Here is an 8845-nt window from a genome sequence, read left to right as displayed (position 1 = left end):
TGTAAGTCTCTCAGTACCCTGGTGAATGGGTCGGGTCATATTTACAGATTTAATGTAGGAGGAGTGTTAAGTTGAGGGTGAACATATCAGACGACACAGCGATTCTTCAAACAGCTCTTGTTTATTCACAGGCCAGGACAGAACTGAACTGAAGGGCTCAGTCAGCCTGCTTATATAGAGCTCCAGTACCACGTTACTGTAACAACTTTCTAAACCTATCCAATCACTGAACGTCACTTTCGATCCTTCATTTGCATAACTACAGTATCCATCCAATCACTGAACGTCACTTTCGATCCTTCATTTGCATAACTATCTACAGTATCCATCCAATCACTGAACGTCACTTTCAATCCTTCATTTGCATAACTATCTACAGTATCCCCCTGCTGGCCCAGGGTGAGAACTTCAGTACATAACAAGGAGTTTTTGTAATTAAAGCCAAGCAAAAGATATTTTTGTCTTTCTTCATTGTTTCCTGAACGTGTGGTCTCCCCAGCACACTTTCTGCAGTGCAATTAATCTGCTAAATACGCAACACATTTAAACATTTTTTTTCAATTCATTACAGATTATTTCCCAGCATGCTTTTACCCTTTTACAGGTCCACCATGCAATGGTATATTTTTAACTGGGCACCCCTAAAATGCAAAATCGAGATCTGGAACAGAGACCAGAAAAGTGGGCCTTTCCATAAATAGGGACTGTTGGAGCGTCCAAAAGCTGGTTTTAATCATGTTGCCATCAGAGCAATAAATTCCCCTTTCCCTCTGGGGTTGCCACTTGAGTGAAATATTTACAAGGATGCATTGGTTACCTTTCCCCCAGAGCAAACAGCAATAAATCAGAGGTTGGGAAGTTTTGCAGAAAAAGTCAACAACGCCGTCGGGCTACCAGCTTCCAGTTCAGAGCTCCGGGGGGTTTAAAAGTATGCAAACCTTTCCGTCACATTCTCTCCCCCTGCATCAGGTATTCTGGTAAATCAAGAGGTAGGATTTCTCCTCTCTTGGAAAAGCTGAATATCCAGAAAGTCCCCTCGCTGTCCCCACTGCTAAATGCGCAAGCCACGGTCGTGTGCTGTGATCTTGTTGTTGCACAATAATTCACTTGGGGCCATTCTACGTAGAAAGTGTATTCGATGGCAGCTTCTTTGTGGTGGTTTCACGGTTGTGCCCTTTCATTATACTCATGTCAGATTTCTACACCCAAGGCTTTTCAGAAGACCCCAAAGACTCCCCACCCCCCAACTGACCTGCCAGACATGGTGCTTATTATCGTCTGATTGAATTACTCTTTCTGGCTCTGTTTATTTATTTATTTTTCAAAAGTGGTGTGTTGCTAAATCCTAGTTTTAAGTTTTACCATTTTGTATACACTACGAGTTTTATGGCAAGCTGCTTTGGATGGGCACTTTGCATAGAAAAGAAGCCTAAAAGCATTTAAAATAAAATAATATAAAATATTTGGGTAAAGCCATGATTTTTTTACGCGATTATGATACTGCTGTAAATGTATGGGGACAGATGGGGACTAGGCCAGACAATCATATGGGGCAGATCTCAGTCAAAAACGCATACCTTCCAACAAGACGTGGCCCAAATTCGGGACACCACTTTCTGCATCTGAAATCCCATGCAAGTCACGTGACCAGTGCAAGATTGTGGACCCAAAAAAAGTAATTTTCCCTGTAATTTTTCCTTGGTTCTCAAACTTAATCCGTTCCGAAGTCCGTTCGAAAACCAAAGCGTTCGAAAACCAAGGCACAATTTCCCATAGAAAGTAATGCAAAATGGATCAATCCACTCCAGGCTTTTAGAAACAACCCCTAAAACAGCAATATAACATGAATTTTGCTATCTAACAAACTATTGATCCATAAAATGAAAGCAATAAACAATGTACTACAGACACACAATCAATCAATCAGTACCTGAACTGGGTTCCACACAGTTACAAAAAACCCCAAAACCCCGCAAAAACAAAAATGCAAAATAAATAGCAAAAACGGACCTCAGCGTAACACTCAAAACAGAAGTGTGGCACTCAAATGGGAAGCGTAACACTCAAAATGGAGCACGTTCAGCTTCCGAAAAAGTTCACAAACCGGAACACTTACTTCTGGGTTTTGCAGTGTTTGGGTTCCAAGTTGTTTGAGAACCAAGGCGTTTGGGAACCAAGATTCCACTGTAATCCTCAGTCTGGTCTCTGACATCACCACACAAGATTACAGACCCAGGAAAAATAAGCTTTTTTGGGCACAGCACTCAAAATGTGTGTTTCAGGGTGCTGTGCAAGCTCGTGGATCCCCCCCCAAAAAAGCTGGGGGGCAGGATCTTGGCCCAATATCATGTGAGAGAAAGGCACCCCAAATTTTTGTCGTTCACTTGTGGGGCAAAATTGGATGTCCCAATTTTTCCGGGACAGTTGACAGGGATGTAAGCAAATGTCAAAATACTTGGTGTTCACCCAACAGTGAATCTGGTTGAGTTTACATGGTCTTTGTTTACAAAGCAATCTGGTGCTTAATTTTGAAAACGAGGCATGGCACCTCTCCAGGCCCCAGACCTGATTCCTGGCAGACCTGGCAGTCTAGGTTGCATCACCTACACATTTGTTTAAAAGAATTATAGCCAACTTGATGACCCAAAGAGACTCTCAAACAGGGGTGGCAAAAGTTTCCCACAAATTGAACTAGCAACTGAAACATAAATCATGGTCCCAGGCACACCATATGTGCAAACCAGATTTAACGCATCTTTAAAGCACAAGGCTTACTCCAAAGAACCCTGGGAACTCTAGTTTGCTAAGGCTGCTGGGGAATTGTAGCTCTGAGGGGGGTAAGCTACCATTCCCAGGGTTTTTTTGAGGGGGGGAGCTAGGGGTTTTAAATGTGGTTCCAATACATGGGGTGTATGTAACTCTCATGTTTGTCTGTTGGGATGGGAGAGAGAAATTTGGTCAGATCGGCTTTCAGTGTGAACATCCCTAATTCTTATCCAGATAGCAAATGAAGATCATTCCAGTGGCAGCTACCCCAAAAGATAAGTAAAAGTGTGGGTTTTTTTTGTGAGACGAAAAGTTCTATTCCCAGCTTCATTTGTCATTACCAATACGCCGTGTTTAGAAACCTGTGAAAAAGCAGAGATTTTTTTCCAGGGTCAAGAAATGCAGGAGGGAATAAGCTTTAAGAATCTGCCTGGCATGGACAGGGGACAAGGCCCTAGCGAATCTCTGGGATGTTGGAGGAGATGTTTTTATAAACTCAAAGCCAGAGATGGGGGCCTGTAGCCCTCTAGATACTGTGGGACTTGAAGTCCCACCATCCCTGGTCTTTCAACAGGCAGGGAGAGGCTGATGGGAGCTGACCTGCAGGTTCCCCATTCCTGATCTAAACTTAGGGTTGTTGAGTTTGTTTAATACACCAGGCCTTTGATCTTAAGCACATCTTAAAGGGACCCCCGACCATTAGGTCCAGTCGTGGCCGATTCTGGGGTTGCGGCACTCATCTCGCTTTATTGGCCGAGGGAGCCGGCATACAGCTTCCAGGTCATGTGGCCAGCATGACTAAGCCGCTTCTGGCGAACCAGAGCAGCGCATGGAAACACCGTTTACCTTCCTGCCGGAGCAGTACCTATTTATCTACTTGCACTTTTTGGCGTGCTTTCAAACTGCTAGGTTGGCAGGAGCAGGGACCGAGCAACGGGAGCTCACCCCGTCACGGGGATTCGAACCGTCAACCTTCTGATTGGTCCTAGGCTTTGTGGTTTAACCCACAGCGCCACCCGCGTCCCTAAGCACATCTTAAGCCTGTAGAAATCCCAGTGGTGATTGTTAGGAAGACAAATCCACTTGCTAAATACCTTGTTATCACCCAGCTGTTATAAGCACCATAGCACCATCTGTCTTGGCAGACAATGGAAGAGTGCATTTCTGGGGATGAAGTCAAACTGCTGGAGAGTTACAGCACCTGCTGTGGCTGTGGAGACTGAAATGGGAGATGCAGTGTAGCTGGGTTCCCACGAGGCAAGACACGGTGATAACAGCAAGAGCCTTTATTGAACTAACAGAACTAGACACCGGGGCAAAGCAACTGCTTATATACATTTCTGAAGGCCTGGGCCACTCCCACTCCCAACGCGATTGGCTTTCTAAACTTCCAAGCTGCGAATCATGACTCATAGTTTAAGGGCCAATGGCAGAGGCCCAAATCCTGAAATGTTCTGTGATTGGATAGTGTTAAGTTGTGGGTGAACATATCAGACAACACAGCGATTCTTCAGACAGCTCTTGTTTATTCACAGGCCAGGACAGAACTGAAACTGAAGGGTTCAGCCAACCTGCTTATATAGAGCTCAACTAAAAAGCAACAGTAACAATTTTCTGTAACTATCCAATCACTGAACGTCACTTTCAATTCCGTATTTGCATATGCGGACCTGAGTGAAAACTATCTACAGTATCCCCCTGCTGGCCCAGGGTGAGAACTTCAGTACATAACAGGGATTATGTATCAAATCAGAATACAGGGGCTAAGAAGCCTTGGTCCAAGCTCAGGCAAACACAGATTACAGTGGACGCTCGGGTTGCGAACGTGATCCGTGCGGGAGGCACATTCGCAGCCCGCAGCGCTGCATCTGTGCACACGTGGATTGTGATTCAGTGTTTCTGTGCATGCGCAAAGCGCCATTTAGCGCTTCTGCGCATGCGCGACCGCCAAAACCCGGAAGTAACCCGTTCCGGTACTTCCGGATTTTGGCGGATCCGTAACCCAAAAAATGCAACCTGAAGCATCTGTAACCTAGGTATGACTGTACTGAATACATACCAGGAGAGACATGTTTTGTTGCAGCTGGGGCAGATGAAGACAACCAGGTGCGCTGCCGCAGATGTACCATGGCGTTTCTTCTGTCTGCAGTCCTCATTTCTGCTCGGGCCACTGCTGTGGATGCACAACCTGACTGTATGTCTCCAGGCACTGCAATCGTCTGCAAGGAATTCCCAGATGGCGGGGTTGATGTCGCCAGCCTTCATATCACATTTCCAGGCATCTTTGTAACGCAGAGTTGATCTGCCAGCAGGGCCTGGTGCCTGAAGCCAGCTCCCCATAGAGCACGTCATTTGGGGACCCTGCCATCTTCCATTCTCTGGACATGACCAAGCTAGAGTAGTCGTCACGGAGACAGGAGTGCGAGCGTGCTGGGAATGTGGGCTTGGGTGAACACATCATTGTCTGACACACTGTCCTGCCATGTGACGCCCAAACTCCAAATAAACACGAGAGCCTTTCCCAGAGAAAAATCTGGTTACCTGTCTTGCAGGTGACATCTTCTCCCTAAAGCATAGCCTGCTCACAGGTTCGACCCGGAGCTCCTGATCTCATCTCATTTTCCCCAGGCTTATCTTAATTGACGCGAAGGAGCTCCTTCGGTGTAGATTTATTTCCTTTACAGCTCAGCTCTTGCAAAGGTTATCTGCCTTATCTTAATTGTTGCGGGCAATACATTTGCTTAGCGAAAATTAATGATGAAATAAATACACTCTGACGAGAATGAAAGCACAATTCAAAAGGTTTTTTGTTTTTTAAAAAACCCAATAGGGAGTCATTGTGGGTTTAGGGCCAAAGGAGGTTTCGCTGGCAGCCTGCCCCAGATTTTTGCAGCCTAACTGTACCTTCAGGAGATTTGAACCCAGAGACCTCAGGAACCAGAAGCCAGCAAAGTGAAAGGTTAATTCTTGGAACATGGCATCTTCTTTGTATTGCTTTGCTTGCGGATTCAGTGATTAACTGAAGAGGACGGATGACGTGGAAAGTCCTTTTTGGACCGATTACTTCAGTGCCTTTACTGAGCGTGTTCTTATCGGTGGATCAGTGCAAGGCTGCCCGCCTCTGTGTGCATCAGGGAATGGGTTGCCAGCAGGGATCGAGTCACACTCAATAGTCAGCTGTTGCCTCATACACTCCAATTGTCCCAACCAGTGGAGCCCAATACCCATTGAGACTGGTTGGGTGGGTTGGACATGGGAAAAAGCTAAGGGGTTTTGGGAAATGATATATATTGAAACGAATATGACAAAACGAATATGCAAAAATGACACAAAAAATTAGAAACCAAAAAAATACAAAGTTTATTAGCGATTGGAACAAATTTATGACTTACATTGAAGGGAACTATAAGAACATAAAAACTACAGCAGGACTGATATAGATCTTACGGTGTGTAAACCATTATAATTATTAACTGCAAGAGAAATAAATTACTCATATTAAGAAGCCTGAAACCGGGAGGGATGGAAGTCAATAGGTGTACAAAGGAACGATTTAAGTATCTAAAGATATAAAGAGACAAATGAGAAGACAAAGAATTGTAATGGGAAATGGTCGCTATTTTTCTGTTATGCTCAGAAATTTACTTAATTTTCCTTTTGTGTTTTTTGGGGTTTTATGTAATGGTTGTAACTGTTTTTTCGTTTTTCTTTTTGGTTATTTAAGCAAAAATTAATAAAAAGAATTTGGATCTATCTATCTATCTATCTATCTATCTATCTATCTATCTATCTATATTGAAACGAAGATGGTGATGTTAAAATTGTTCATTCCCCCAAAACCTGAGGCTTTACTTCTAGGGTTGCTCTCCGATGTCTTTGAGGTCTACAAAGAAGATGGCGCTTTGCATGCCTCTGCACCCGAGACACACAGCCTCAGCTCTTCAATGTCGCTTGAAGTTGAAGTTGAGTAGGTGTATCTCATGGTGCATATTGTCTGCAGCAGGCATACATGCAGACATCTTTTAACCAGAACCATGCATTGCATAAAGAAACAATCAAACCCATGCTTGCCAAGGATAAGGACAGTCAAAAAAACAGAAGCCAGAATTTGGCTGCATGACAAATTGTTGTATCAGCAAAGTTTGGCAGATTATGTTAGCTGCGGGGGGCAAACCTCACTGTAGAGTTGTTTGATCAGAGAGAGTTAACTAAGAGAAGCCATCTATCAGGATTCCTCAACCTCAGCCCTCCAGATGTTTTGAGACTACAATTCCCATCATCCCTGACCACTGGTCCTGCTAGCTAGGGAACATGGGAGTTGTAGGCCAAAAACATCTGGTGGGCCGAGGTTGAGGAAGCCTGATCTACATTCTCAGATTATCCTCCACCAGGGCCAGGGCCTTCTCAGTGATGGCTCCGACCTGGTAGAATGCTCTGTCCCATGAGACCAGGCCCTGCAGGATTTAACTTCCTTCCACAGGGCCTGTAAGACAGAGCTATTCCGCCTGGCTTTCAATTTCAACTTAGCCTGATCTTTTATTCCCCTTCCTTCCCTCCCTCTCCCCTTTTTGTGAAGATTACCCGCTCTGGGATCTCACAGCTGCTTCTCCTCTGGTCTCCCCGCTGGCCCAAATAGGACTAATTTAGCCAGCTAGCCCTGGTGATCATCTAATGTTTATTGGATGGATTTCCCCCCTAAATTGATTTTTGAATTCTGAATTTATTGTTATTCATGTTTTATACTATATTTCATGCTGGTTTTTTGTTGCATCAATTAAGTGTTTTAAATTTGTTGTCAGCTGCCCTGAGCCCAGTTTCCTAAACCGGGAAGGGCGGGGTATAAAAAAAAATTATTATAATATTTATTATTATAGTTCTTGTTTATTGAGTATGCATGTGATGGATCAGCCACCAAATTCACAAGCTCCTTTTTGGATGGAAGTAGAAATGAAAGCATATAAACCAAGTTGCATAAGAGATATTTGCAAAACATCAGAAATAAAGGTTCAAGCACAAAGTTGGCTTGTAAATAAAGCTTCTGTGGCGTTATATCATTATTGTTTACTGTTCTTTCATTTTATGAGTGTATATTTATATATACAAAACATAGCTAAATCTGAAACAGGGGGATCTATTGTTCCTCTCTAGCTTTTAAATGAAGGAGCTTGCACAGCACTGTGAGAAGATCTTTGTGTCAGATGTCATTGGACTCCAACTCCCATTATTGCTGACTGTTGACTATGTGAGCTGGGGCTGATGGGAGTTGGAGTCTAACGACATCTGAAAGGTACCTGATTTGGGGAAGGCAGTGTTAAGAGTGTACATTATTCTATTTGTAAAAGTCTGTGTTTAAATTTAATTTTGCAAACTATCTCTCTTGCAAAGCACAACTCAAATGTAAAAGCTCTCTTGGGGGTTGCAAAATTGGATCTAGCTATACCAAGTTTCCCACCAGAAATTGGGAAGTATTTCATTTCTGTTCACATTGATAGGCAAACCTCTTTCTAATTTGCACTAGCTGGAACAGCATGCAAACTAAAGCTAGCCTTCAGAATCTGCACTTTTCTGAAAACAGCAGTTCTCCAGCCAGGGAATGTGCACGAAAATGCATATATTAAGGTAAGGCTTGCAATAAAACGAAGATAATAGTGAAGATAACGTACAAGAATGCATGACATTAAAGAATATTGCTTTGGGAACATATTAGGCAAACTTGCATGAAAGGGTTTGTATACTGGGCAATGTTTGCATGAAAAGGCTGCAGGATACTCATGACGACTTGTTTTTAATAAATTCTCAAATGGATTTAGAAATGTGGGGATCTGAACTCACAAGTAAAAAAATGAGAAATCAAAACTGATAGATTTGCCCATCTCAATCTGCCAACCTTATGCACCACCCTTCCCTAAACTTAGAAAAACCCCAATGCTTTAGCCTGCCAAAATACGGCTGGCAATGCCATCGTAAGAACATGAGAGGAGCCTACAGGATCAGGCCAGGGGCCCATCTAGGGCAGCATTCTGTCCTCACAGTGGCCAAGCAGATGCCTGTGGGAAACCAGCAAGCAGGATCTGAGCAC

This window comes from Podarcis melisellensis (genome assembly GCF_964234715.1).
Source record: "Podarcis melisellensis genome assembly, chromosome: 14".
NCBI lineage: Eukaryota > Metazoa > Chordata > Lepidosauria > Squamata > Lacertidae > Podarcis > Podarcis melisellensis.
The sequence above is the reverse complement of the archived record's forward strand: the minus strand, read 5'-3'. Positions refer to the sequence as shown.